At 34.0% G+C, this 14,832-nt stretch overlaps 1 long non-coding RNA gene across 1 annotated transcript; it reads left to right on the top strand.

Moving 5' to 3' along the window:
• Window positions 1–4,160: 4,160 nt before the first annotated feature.
• LOC136068801 (uncharacterized) lies at window positions 4,161–7,973 on the top strand. The gene is made up of 2 exons (XR_010630132.1): window positions 4,161–4,421; window positions 5,187–7,973. It is a non-coding gene; the product is annotated as an uncharacterized LOC136068801 (long non-coding RNA).
• Window positions 7,974–14,832: the final 6,859 nt, after the last annotated feature.

The raw sequence follows: 14,832 nt of genomic DNA, 5'->3' as shown, positions 1-14,832 counted from the left end.
TAATTATCATCACCATCAAAGAGAACTCACAACCACAATATTTTTCTTAATACCATTTTTTAAGGAAAAATGAAATTAGAGATTATTTTATTGAATAGGTTGAACGATCTACAAATTTGAATGATTAGCGATTTTTATCTTTTTGTTTTATAATAGGTTTTTTGTTGAATAATTTGTTCGCTTGTTGTTGTTTGGTCTTGTCTTGTTTTTGTTTGGTTTATGTTTGTTGTTATTTGAGCTAATATTTATTGTTGTTATTTATTTATTTATTTATTAATTTATAAAAGGGATTAAGGATTATGTTTGGGGGGCAGAATTAATTTTGGAGTAATGCTACGTTCACAACATTTTTACAATCAATCTTATGCAAAAAACTGTTATTAGCAGGTAAAAAAATAATATTGGTATTTGTGTCAAATTAGAATTAGTAACAGCTTATTACATTGAATTTTTTGTGAAATTATTGTAAAAATATTGTGAATATAACTGTAGTGGGCAACATGTAAAACATAAAAAATTAGGCAGGTGTTTGTTGTATTACCGTTTGCTCACACAATTAATTTCTAGAGGTGGAATGCAAGGTCAACCTATAAATACCCGTTATGTGACAAAAGATGATAGTCAGACCAATTTTTAATGTAAAGTGAGTATATTCAACTAAAAAAAAAAAACCTTAGAATTTCTAAGTGTTCGCCCCCAAGTTTGTGTCCAAGGAAGATACTACAATTGGTCCGTTTCTCTCTCTCTCTTTCTTTTTTCCAAAAAAGAATCTCCCTTGGTCCAAGTGCTTCTTAGCTTTATATAATTAGCCAAAAATGCGTCTAGACTCTACATTTGGAGGGTTAGAATCAGACTTTCTTGATCTGCGTCCCATCAAGGCTTTGCTAGAAGGTTTTACATTAAGGTGTGAGTTGTGTGAGCATTATTCATGGTCATTTCCTCATTAATGCGACCACTTAAGTGGTTGCAGTGCATTCAATGCTGAAAGGATGACTGCTTTTTCTTTCATTTTTCTTCTCTTCCTTGATCAGTGCCAAGTCACCCTTTTTCTCCCTTGGGTTGAGTCGTGCTCCCATCACCCCTGACTTTTGACTTTCCGAGGTTAGGTAGGACTCCTTGGTGTCCTTGTCAACTATAGTAGCGCAACCTCCTCACAGGTTAGGTGAGTACTTTCCAAGGGCATGCCGCCTATATTCCATGAATTTCACCTCCTCGGAAATGCTCTTACCTATCCTATTAGCCGTTTTGGATCCTCATCTCCCCACAGTAACATTACTCTTATTTTTGTTGAACCCAAAATTTTAAAATTTTCAAATTAGGGTGTTTAACATTTTTATTAGGATGGTTATAGTAGGTTAGTTTAGCATATAATATCTTTTTTAGCAAGTGTATATATACAACTTTTGATGGTGGTGAAGGCAGAGTTGATGGCCAACGATGGCTGAATCTAGTAGATTTGGAGATTTTTGGCTTCAACAAGAAGGTGAGGGATGTTTGGGTTAGTGTTTGATTAGTAATTCTAGAACCACCGTAAAAAATAAATCCACTTCTAGTGGGGCTTCGTATAGTCTTTGGGTCGCATACTGTGGAAGAAGGAAATGTCTAAATTCAGACCTAATGGATAAATTCGCTAAATAGAGCTAGGCTCTCAAGTTTGAATGATTGGGCCCGAATAAAGGAAATGTCGCCCTATCTTTACTAATGCGTTGAGGTGCTTATTTCCTACTAGAAATTGCAACACTAAATTCAGACGAAAACAAACCGAAAGGGACAACCTTTAGTTTCTTTTAAAATTTTAATTAAGTTACTTTTTCTACTCAAAAAAGTATTTGCTTAGGGTTTGTATGTTTTCCTTAAATTAATATGTCCTCCTCCATGTGCCACACCCACTAAAAAGTGACATTATAATAGCAGCAACGACTTGGCAAAATATGCTAAAAGATTTTTTGAGAGATAGATATAAGTTCATCTAAAATAGCACAAGCCTTACAATTTGTTCAACCAACCCCAAAAAACACCCATATCAACTCATGCAAAATTATGCAAAATAAGATTTTAACAAAATTAGCCGTGCAAATATACAAAATTATTTTTCAAACGTTATTCTATTTTTTAATCTTTTCTTTACTCAAAAGGAGAGAGAACCAATTTGAGATAATAATAATAAAAAATGATAAAGAAATTGTATTTTTAATAAAATACAATGTAAAATAGGTAATCTGATGTAAGTATTTTTAAAAAGTAATTATGTAAAATAAAAAATGTAAATTCTTATGTTAAAATAGATATGAATTTTCACACTTGTTGATGTGAATGCTCTAAGTTTTTGAACTTCTATATAACACTCTTTTGCATGACTTCGAAATTGGCATTCGAACTCCTAAAATACCAAAGTGAATGCATGACATCTTGAACAAAAAAATCTCTCAAGTATCAAAGCTTCGTCAAGCTTGAAAGTTTCTATTAATAAAGTATTGTGAGTCCGTAAAAAGAGTACTACTAGGGCCACAAATTATTTTAGAAACTGTTGATGTGGCATGGTCCACGTCAACTTTTAAAAAACTTAAAAACACACATATATAACTAAAATTTCAATAAAAGTCTTAAATAAAAAAAAAATCAAATTTCAATTGTATATTATCTCCTTAGATTCATAACATTCAATAGATTTTAGTGATGGAATAATTAAGTCATAATTTATTGGTTGATTGTATTATTAAGTATTTAATATTCACCATGCATGCATTGTTGTATTAGAACTAAAGCCCTTCTTGATTGAATTATAATTAAATTGTAAAATTATAATTATAAGGATGGGGCTTACTAATTTAAGATATATTTTGCTGGTGTGCCTTTTGAATTCCCATCACATATTCTCTCTCTCTCTATTTTTGGTTTGAGTTAACTATCAAATAATTTGGAAGTGAAAATTTGAGTTTATATCAAAATACAATCTACACGACTATGTATTTGAATATACCTATCATTGTAATTTTTTCATGAGAAATTTGATTAATTGATTTGAAACTTAAAAAATTTTAGTTGTACCCCAAAAAAAAAAAAAACTTAAAAAAAACTTGAAGAATACAGACCAATTAAAAATAGAACTATATCACTCAAACACACCCAAGTTTCTCTCTCTCTCACACACACACACACAACACACACACAAAACCAAAATAGTAGAATGATAGATGAAAAATATTTTTGGAAATAGTTCAATTTTAGAAAATAAACTATACATTATACCAAATTACTATATTCTCGCGCATCACATAGTTTTGCAATTATTATCTATAAAACCTTTGAAATTAAAAGGCTAACCCCTCCCCCTAATATATATATATATATATATATATAGAGAGAGAGAGAGAGAGAGAGAGAGATGGATATTCATTTGAATATACAATTGAAATTTGATTTTTTTTTTATTTAAGACTTTTATTGAAATTTTAGTTATATATGTGTGTTTTTAAGTTTTTTAAAAGTTGACGTGGACCATGCCACATCAACAGTTTCTAAAATAATTTGTGGCCCTAGTAGTACTCTTTTTACGGACTCACAATACTTTATTAATAGAAACTTTCAAGCTTGACGAAGCTTTGATACTTGAGAGATTTTTTTGTTCAAGATGTCATGCATTCACTTTGGTATTTTAGGAGTTCGAATGCCAATTTCGAAGTCATGCAAAAGAGTGTTATATAGAAGTTCAAAAACTTAGAGCATTCACATCAACAAGTGTGAAAATTCATATCTATTTTAACATAAGAATTTACATTTTTTATTTTACATAATTACTTTTTAAAAATACTTACATCAGATTACCTATTTTACATTGTATTTTATTAAAAATACAATTTCTTTATCATTTTTTATTATTATTATCTCAAATTGGTTCTCTCTCCTTTTGAGTAAAGAAAAGATTAAAAAATAGAATAACGTTTGAAAAATAATTTTGTATATTTGCACGGCTAATTTTGTTAAAATCTTATTTTGCATAATTTTGCATGAGTTGATATGGGTGTTTTTTGGGGTTGGTTGAACAAATTGTAAGGCTTGTGCTATTTTAGATGAACTTATATCTATCTCTCAAAAAATCTTTTAGCATATTTTGCCAAGTCGTTGCTGCTATNCCGGCCCAATCTGTACTCTTAAATTCTTTCGCCAAAAAAAAAAAAAAAAAAAACTTCATTTTTTTTACTTTCCTCACTGTGGACCAAAAACAAAGCCAAGAGTAACAATACGAGTTAGCAGAAAGAGAGAGCTAGGCATTCTCGGCCACCAAACTAAAGTCCGAGATCGAACCCTTTCCTAATGAGTTTCCTTTACAAGATTTCCAACTTATCGAAAGCAGAGTTGTTAAGGACTGTCTCTGGGAATCGAGATCAAAGAATGAACCACGTGCTCCTTCTTCCGCTAGAGTTGAGTTTTCTCTCTAAATTATTTGTTTCACTTCATAACCTCAACATTCTACAATTTGTTTACATTTTCCTTATCACTTTATTCACTTAACCTGAAATTTCATTTACTTGGAAATGATACCATGTCTCGTTCAATTATGTTAAATTTTAGCATTTCCTAGATACAGTGTGCTATTTTTAAATGACTTGATATTGGATACGCCTTCAAATTTGCTGTCTTTAATCTGAACTATAAATTGGACAAATTTCAAATTTGTCTTTGTATTTTTTGACAATTTTTAATCTCCATGGATTATTTTTATTTCTGATTTTCTTACAAACAATAACATATCTGAAGTTGTGAGCATGATCAGAAGACAGAGAGCAAATAGCTAATTGCTTTAATTTTTTTTTTTTCAATAAATTGTTACAACGAGGTGGGGAGGGGATTTGAACACTGGTTCTCGATATACAAAGAAACCAGTCAATGCAATTGAGTTACAAGGCCCTTGGCGTGTCTTGTTGTAATTGATCAAATTAATTAGATAAGGCGGATTGAAATGTTTTCTGATTCATTATTGAAAAACATACCTCTGTATATTATGAGTTTGTCATGAATTTTTGTTGCTGAGATTACTGTTAGACTCTGCAGATACTTGCTCAGTAAGCAGCACATCTGTTAAATAAAATGATTAGAGACATAGTTGATAAGTACTCAATGAATGGATAAAGAAACCAAACTGCAGTTGGTCAAAGCAAATAACTATGAATTTAAAAATTTTGCAGTGGTTTTGGCACAACATTCACATATCTTGCAGTAGAAGCAATGGCTGATAGTGGGGAGCTGCAGCCTTACCACAACAAATTGCATTGAAACTATTACTATGAGGTGAGCAATGGGTTCTGTTTCTTCATTAAACGACGTCATCATACCATGTCATCTTTGTGCTTTCCAATTTGGAATAAGATCTCCCATTTAAGTCTTCTAATCTCCAATTTTTAGCCAAATGTGAGACTAGTGTCATTTTATCTGATTTTTTGTGGTTTACATAGGTCTTTTAAGATCATTGGATTTTTTTAAAACCATGCATCATATAACTAGATTAAAATTGGAATTCTGTCAAGTCTTTTGGTATCAACAAGCCAGAAGTTCCAATACAATTGGTTTTTTCAATACTATTTTGGGTTTACCAGTACTATTTAATTACTCTTTTGAATCTTTGATAAAAGCCTCTCTCAATAAGAGCTTTAATGAAATTCGTACTTAGATTTTATCATGGTGCATTTAGATTTTGATGCCTGGAGAAGAATTTACTCACTAGATACACTTATGTACAATAAATGTGTTTCAGATTACTATGTGAGTGGTAATTCAAGTAGTTCCCATTTGAGACCAGCATCTCTTTTTGTGCAAAGCTGCATGAAATACATGGGTACATACTGTACATTTAAAAAGAAAACAATTTTTTGTAATGAAATAATGTGTAGATAATGAATTCAATAGAAATCTGACAGATCTTTGAAGTAGTTCTTAAAAAAAAAATTGAGAAGATAATTTGGATTAAATCAAGAGTATCTAGTCTGACCTATTAAAAGGAACACCGATCACTTACTATTTTCACTTTTTAACTGGTTATAGTGGTCTGTATCTTACTATCTGTGTCACGGTTTTCTTTTTTGTGTGAATGTAAGACCACCTGCTTTTACATTTCTCTTTCTTGTTTTAATTTTTATAAAATGTCATTGGAACCAAGTTCTTAGCCAACATCTTTAACTGCACTAAGAGAGAATGCTTTCTTAAGTTCAAATTGTTGCAGTTTCTTCTGCAGCTCAGGTTTATGCACAAAACTTACAAAAGGACTATTACTTACTTTTAAAAGAAGTATATTGCAAGAAAACTTAAAAGCTTGGAAAGGTGATATTTCATGGAACTATAATCTTACTCTTAATAAGAGGGTATTCTTTTCCACTCCCTGAAGAGCCAGTTTAGTATGAAAAGAAACATGAAATTATTGAACATTGAAAATGTTTATATCAACCACTCACATAGAATCAAGATTTTTTTTTGGTTAAATTAATTTACGAGGAGAAGTTGATGAGGGAATTGTAGATGTGACAACCAACACCAGTTACACCACACTTTTTTTGTCATCTCATTAACATTTCTATTTATTAAACTTTGAATATCACTCTTTGAAAGATTTAAAAACACAACTGTTAAATGGTTTTCATTTTTGTGTGGGAACATGAAGCCATTTCTTTTTCCCTCTCATATTGGGAAAACAAATTTCATTCTACCATAGCAATGATAAGAATACAAAACTCAAACTAAAATTTATATGAAAATATAAAATTTTGAAGCAATAGATCACAGCTAAAGCGATCACTCTGTCCAGCTTGTATTATTTAAAGCAATCATCAACACATGTATACAATAATTGATAAATCGCATTATTTTTCTTGTAATCTTAGTACATATGAGTCACTTCCTATTTTCTTTCATCAGCAATTAGCCTTACCGAGTAAACATAGCTAATTGTCTTGGCAGTAGTCATGGCACTTTACTCTATCCTTGCAGAGTATTCACATCTGTGACATTCAAAATATACATAAACAACTATTTGTTGCAGAAATTTAAATTGATATTTTAATATGTGGATTTAACATTAGATAAGAGCTTAAATTGATCAAAATATAAGGTCACTTACTGATATTATGATAATCTGAAACTCTAAATTGATAGGACTATTTAGCCACTAGTTGCTACATTTTCCACTTGGTTCTCTAATGAGTTGGCAGTTGGCATCGAAGAACTGTTGAACGCTTTGGAAGCTGCTTGCTGTAGTGATTGGAAACCATTTTGGACCCAGCCACACAATGTTTCAACTGCCTCTGAAATAGATTGATTGATTGATTGGAAAATTTGTCCAAAGCATTGGAGAATCTGTTGATGTGAGACACACAGTAACTGTGCAAACATTAATGCAGAAATAGTGAGGATTAGGATTCCCCACGATGGTAGAAGGATCTCTACCAGCAAGCCGGAGGCAGAAGTTCCTAAAATGACGCACATTCTCCTGCCTATATGGAGGTAGCTTGTGTTGAGAGTTGGTTGGCTCATCCCTGCCAATGTTAAAGCGTAACCAATCAAAAGTACAATAAGAGATGACATAATTGCACCATGCGTTTGAAATGGGTTGCCAGAGTTTTGATACTTGACTTGTAGAAGGGTAAGCAGCGCTAAAATGAGAAAACCCAAAGCAGTATGGACTTTGGTGGAGGAACCAAGTTGCTGCCGACTGTGAAAAACAGAGAGGAAAAAAAAACATAGAATTGCGGCAATTGCCTCAGATTACATGCAATATTAATGGATATACAGTTGATGAATGAGCAGAAGGAATATCCATGACATTCGATTTGCCAACAAAATATTTAGCTTGTAATTAGATTAATGCTCATATTTAATTTAGAGGTGCAAGTTAAATTATTTGCCAAGTCTTTCAATATTGTGTCAAAGGCTTCATATCGAATCCTGTGTTCACTGATAATGATTTAATAATGTTATTTTTATTGTGTTCTTGCTTACATCTAATGTTCCTCTAGAAAGAAATAAATAAATCCCAGATTTTATTTTGCTGGCTCCTATTGAATTGTTGTTTTCATTTTTATTTATTTTCTCTTTGTTTGTTTCTCTCCTTTATCAATTATAAAAATATTTTATTTATCTGTGTGTAAGTTTTTTTCTTCTCTAAAAACTATTGTCAAGAAATCTCGACCCCTAGAAAATGTGGTCTCCTGAACACAATGACTCCATTTATAATTCCTGAGGCCCATTTGGATAAAACTTATTTTGCTGAAACTGAAAATTGAAAACACTGTAGTAAAATAATTTTTAAATATGTGAATAGTGTCGTTGGACCTATTTTTAATAAAAAAAAATTGCTGAAAAGTGAAGTTTGTGGATCCCATGAATAGTACACAAGACCCACTGATGTGGCTGAAAATTGGTTGAAAAGTCAAATAGTGCGGTTGAAAAAAAAAAAAAATGCAAACTTCAGACGTGGATGCGCAAACCAAACAGATACCTAGTGTGCATTTGGGAAGCGCAAACATGTTTGCATTTCAGTAGGTTTTTTTTTTTTTTTTTTTTTTTTGNACAACAACCACCATTACAACCACCGCCACAAACTACAACCACAATCACCAGATCCTCCAACAAATTCCAAATCCAAAAACCATCACAAATGAGGAAAAAAAAAAAAACTCAAAATCTTCAACAAAACCCCGCTATACACAGCACAGCTGGCCACCACCATACCCAAGCACAGCCCATAATCACAATCACATGGAATCCACAACCGAAGGAAAAAAGAAAAAAAAGAGGGAGATCAGAATAGATCACTCCATGGCGACGGCCTCAACGGTGAGGCTGAACTCCACGGCGGCGGGCTGTGAGAGTGACAGGAGGCCGAAAAAAAAAAGACAAAGAGGGAGAGTGACAAGGAAATAAAAAAGAGATAGAGAAGGCGCAAAGAGAAAGTGACAGAAAAGAAAAAAGGAGGGAAAAAAAAAAGAAAGAAAAAGGGAGGGGTGGGGGTTTTGGAGAAAGAAAGAAGAAGAGAAAAAAAAGGAAGAGAGGTGAAACTGAGGAGATGAAGTTAGGCGGAGAAAGAAAGAAAAAAAAAAGAAAGAGAGAGAAGAAAGAGTGATAAATGAAGAGAGAGAGAGAGAGAGAGAGAGAGAGAGAAATTAAATAAGCCAAACAGTGTTTGGCATTCCAGTCTGTACCGTGCCAAAAATGAAAGTGTACTATAGCATATCTCAAATTTTTAGCATATATAGCACACCTCATGATGCTCTGTTTTTTGTATTTGGTGTGTCAAACACACCAAATGAGAATGCTCTTAAAACTAGAAAATTTTCTCCGCTTGTACTTTTTAAAGCAATCATGAACACACGTTTAATTAATCTCATTATTATTATTATTATTATTTTGATGGGATTCATTATTATTTTTCTTTTCGTCTTAGAATATGTGAGTCACGTAATTTTCATTTTTCTTCAGCAAATAGCCTTACCAGGAAACAAAGGCCCCACCTTGACTTATGGTAGTCTCAAAATTGTTGATTCCTACTACTAATTAGGCACTATCTACCACCACCGGGCCTTGTAGGCCTGGTGGTCCCCGGTACCATGTTTTTCTATGAGTTCGGAAATTTTATCTCTCGCAATTATCTAGCCAAAAAAAAAAAAAAATTAGGTACTAACTACCTCCATTTCCTCCACTTGTCTCTATTGAGTTGGCTGGCATTAAAGAACAGTTGAATGGTCTAGAAGCTGCTTGACACAACGATTTGAAACTATTGTGGAACCAGCCACACAATATGTTGAAATGAATGCCTCTGAAGTATATTGATTGATCGATTGGAAAATTTGTAGAAAGCATTGGAGAATCTGTCGGTATGAGTCGCAAAGTAATGGTACAAACATGCAAACACAGAAAGTGAGGATGAGCCATCCAAAGGGAGGTACGTACAAGGATCAACGGTGCCCACTACCAAGTCACAAGTAAAGGCTCCAAAAATGAAACACTCACGTCCAAGTATAAGGAGGTAGCTTCTGTTAGAACTTGGTTGGCTTATCCCTGCCAATGCTATAGCATAAACAAGGCGGCTAATGAGTACAAATTCCCCTCTCAATCCAGGCTTTCATGAAATACCATACTCGGATTTTGCCATGGGGTATTTAGGTCACGACTTTTGTACAAGAATCACATATGACTCTTTAGATTAAATGTTTTTGTTGGATTACTATGTCATGTTACAAATTTTCTGCCACGAAACTGTGTAGGGAAATAATTTAATAGAAATTTGGAATTGTGAGTAATTTGAGAACATCATTAGCATTCAATCAAGAGTTTTTTTTTTTTTTTTTCCCCAATCTATTAAAAGGAATTTAAGGAACACATATTATTTCCACTTTTTAACTGTTCTTGAAGTGGTCTGTAACCCCCTCGGCCCTCATATACATGCAAATTTACAATGGTAATTGCAAGCAAATATAAAGCTTGGAAAGGTAATGTTTCGGGTAACTATAATCTTAATGTCTTAAGTAATAGGATAGATTTTCAATTTTTGAAGACCCAGAGAGCATGAGAAGAAACATCAAACTACTGAAAATTGAAAATGTTAATATCAATAATTCACATAAGATAGGGCGTATTTTAATAAGAAAAATGCTATGTATACAATATTTTCACAATAAATTTTAAATAGTAAATTGTTGCTAGTTGTTATTATTAAGACACAAAAATAATTTCAATAGTAAATTTATATTTGAAATAATAACAGTCAATTATTTATGATTTGTTGCGTAAATATTGTGAATATAATACTTCTCTTTTTCATAATTATGAAAGAGAAATTGACAAAAACATTGCAAATGCATGTGACAACCCCCACCAGTAACACCACACTTTTATTTTTTTGTCATCTCATTTATATTTCTTATTTGTCCTTGTGTACGAACTATGCTTGTCATTGTGGGCGAATTGGGAAACATAATTTTTTCGGCTATTTCTTTTTCCATCTCATTTTGGGGGAAACAGGTTTCATTCTATTATAGCAATGATTTGAAAACAAAAACTAAAATTTTTTACTTTATTATTTTAATACATCATTTTACAACATACCATTTATCAGATGTTCTATTCTTCAATTCTATACATTAACATAATATTTATTACACATTAAAATAATATATTTACTTAAAACCCAGCAATATACAATCACAAAGCCCAATGGCAATCGCCACTAACCAAGAACCAACAATCACCGCTACAACCACCGCCACAACAACAACCACCATTACAACCACCGCCACAAACTACAACCACAATCACCAGATCCTCCAACAAATTCCAAATCCAAAAACCATCACAAATGAGGAAAAAAAAAAAAACTCAAAATCTTCAACAAAACCCCGCTATACACAGCACAGCTGGCCACCACCATACCCAAGCACAGCCCATAATCACAATCACATGGAATCCACAACCGAAGGAAAAAAGAAAAAAAAGAGGGAGATCAGAATAGATCACTCCATGGCGACGGCCTCAACGGTGAGGCTGAACTCCACGGCGGCGGGCTGTGAGAGTGACAGGAGGCCGAAAAAAAAAAGACAAAGAGGGAGAGTGACAAGGAAATAAAAAAGAGATAGAGAAGGCGCAAAGAGAAAGTGACAGAAAAGAAAAAAGGAGGGAAAAAAAAAAGAAAGAAAAAGGGAGGGGTGGGGGTTTTGGAGAAAGAAAGAAGAAGAGAAAAAAAAGGAAGAGAGGTGAAACTGAGGAGATGAAGTTAGGCGGAGAAAGAAAGAAAAAAAAAAGAAAGAGAGAGAAGAAAGAGTGATAAATGAAGAGAGAGAGAGAGAGAGAGAGAGAGAGAGAAATTAAATAAGCCAAACAGTGTTTGGCATTCCAGTCTGTACCGTGCCAAAAATGAAAGTGTACTATAGCATATCTCAAATTTTTAGCATATATAGCACACCTCATGATGCTCTGTTTTTTGTATTTGGTGTGTCAAACACACCAAATGAGAATGCTCTTAAAACTAGAAAATTTTCTCCGCTTGTACTTTTTAAAGCAATCATGAACACACGTTTAATTAATCTCATTATTATTATTATTATTATTTTGATGGGATTCATTATTATTTTTCTTTTCGTCTTAGAATATGTGAGTCACGTAATTTTCATTTTTCTTCAGCAAATAGCCTTGCCAGGAAACAAAGGCCCCACCTTGACTTATGGTAGTCTCAAAATTGTTGATTCCTACTACTAATTAGGCACTATCTACCACCACCGGGCCTTGTAGGCCTGGTGGTCCCCGGTACCATGTTTTTCTATGAGTTCGGAAATTTTATCTCTCGCAATTATCTAGCCAAAAAAAAAAAAAAATTAGGTACTAACTACCTCCATTTCCTCCACTTGTCTCTATTGAGTTGGCTGGCATTAAAGAACAGTTGAATGGTCTAGAAGCTGCTTGACACAACGATTTGAAACTATTGTGGAACCAGCCACACAATATGTTGAAATGAATGCCTCTGAAGTATATTGATTGATCGATTGGAAAATTTGTAGAAAGCATTGGAGAATCTGTCGGTATGAGTCGCAAAGTAATGGTACAAACATGCAAACACAGAAAGTGAGGATGAGCCATCCAAAGGGAGGTACGTACAAGGATCAACGGTGCCCACTACCAAGTCACAAGTAAAGGCTCCAAAAATGAAACACTCACGTCCAAGTATAAGGAGGTAGCTTCTGTTAGAACTTGGTTGGCTTATCCCTGCCAATGCTATAGCATAAACAAGGCGGCTAATGAGTACAAATTCCCCTCTCAATCCAGGCTTTCATGAAATACCATACTCGGATTTTGCCATGGGGTATTTAGGTCACGACTTTTGTACAAGAATCACATATGACTCTTTAGATTAAATGTTTTTGTTGGATTACTATGTCATGTTACAAATTTTCTGCCATGAAACTGTGTAGGGAAATAATTTAATAGAAATTTGGAATTGTGAGTAATTTGAGAACATCATTAGCATTCAATCAAGAGTTTTTTTTTCCCCCAATCTATCAAAAGGAATTTAAGGAACACATATTATTTCCACTTTTTAACTGTTCTTGAAGTGGTCTGTAACCCCCTCGGCCCTCATATACATGCAAATTTACAATGGTAATTGCAAGCAAATATAAAGCTTGGAAAGGTAATGTTTCGGGTAACTATAATCTTAATGTCTTAAGTAATAGGATAGATTTTCAATTTTTGAAGACCCAGAGAGCATGAGAAGAAACATCAAACTACTGAAAATTGAAAATGTTAATATCAATAACTCACATAAGATAGGGCGTATTTTAATAAGAAAAATGCTATGTATACAATATTTTTACAATAAATTTTAAATAGTAAATTGTTGCTAGTTGTTATTGTAGGGTCTGTTTTTGTAGCCTAAGCCCAAAAGATATGGGTTGAAGGCCCAACGAACTCAGGACAATGAATTTGTAGAGAGTGAGCGAAAGAGCTAGGCTGGTTATGAAGTAAACAATGGTTGGCTAGGTTACTTGCAGTGATGATAACCTGAAATAATGCTTGAACAACTCCATGAATGAATGTCCGAAGAGATGTTTTATTAAGTGAACAGTGATTACAACATTCAGAGCTACAGTAAGGCTTTTCTCTCTTTTTCTCCCGTCCCTCATTATCAGGGACCCTTCTTCTTTATATAGCATCCTTTCCTATCATCTCCATCGTCCACCTGTTCTTCATCTACGTATCTACTCAAGTGCATGTCACGTCATGTGTCTACTTTAGTTCTTTGTGAGTGGCGGTAGCCGAGGTTACACTGTTCAGGGGTCTTCTCCACATAAATGCGGCCAGAAAAGCTGTTGCAGTGCATTAAATACAATGGTAGCAGCTTTTCCTTTAGATATTTTTTAGTTCTGATCATTTCCGGATCCACCTAGAACTTATCATTATCATTGGGATTGCTAGGAAGATCAATTAGACCTTCCACACGTTTGATTGATCAAGGTTATTTGTGACCAAGGAGTAAGACATCTTCGGACCAGTAGCGGCCTCTTTGGACGATACTCCCCCTCTACTTCTGGGCTTCCTGCCTTCAGATGGGCCATTCTAACCAACTATTGCTCCTCGAAAATTTAATACTCCTCAACATGGTGCCCTAGGCCCATTGAGTAGCTTTGGGTTTTTACCCCCCACAATAGCCCCTCAAAATCTTAATTTTTCCCTCGCATCCTAAGAGAAAAAATGGGATTTTGACTTGTTATGAAGTAAAAGCTTGAAAACAAACAAAAATTTGCCCTGGCACGTGTGTAGGTATAGATGCGCGCGCTCCATCATTGCTGCCGTTGTTTTCCGTATTCCCAAAGCGCTACATTAATTACTCTAGGGGGCGTCTTGTCCTTTGCGTTCAACGGTGGGCTATTGATCCAACGGACGGGGTTCTTCCTCGGGATTTGGGTGAAATAACTTCTGCCCCTTCGTTTGACCTCGTATAAAATCTCAGAGGTAAACATTTCTTTCTTACTTTGCGACTCTCAGACCATCCCACAAGAACAAGCACACAAACGCTTCGAGCTCTTCCAATCGCTGATTTCAATCCTTTCTGGAGTTTTCAAGAATCCTTTTGCGCGTTTAGAGATCAGTCTCTAGTTCAGTTCCTGTAAGTTCTCATCATCTCAATCCTTCAGTTTTCTCTTTGGCTGTCCTTTTTTCCTTTTGAGCGACCGTTTCCTCACTGCTGCATCATACCTCCACTTTTCTGTTAAGGAGTGATAGGTAAACTCGAGTATTTGGTAGATAGCCCTGCCCAATAGGAGAAGTTTAGGGCCACATACCGCATACCTCCAAACG

The sequence above is a fragment of the Quercus suber genome, unplaced genomic scaffold (assembly GCF_002906115.3).
Source record: "Quercus suber isolate HL8 unplaced genomic scaffold, Cork oak 2.0 scaffold_9, whole genome shotgun sequence".
Lineage (NCBI taxonomy): Eukaryota > Viridiplantae > Streptophyta > Magnoliopsida > Fagales > Fagaceae > Quercus > Quercus suber.
This window is presented reverse-complemented; position numbering and strand designations above follow the sequence as displayed.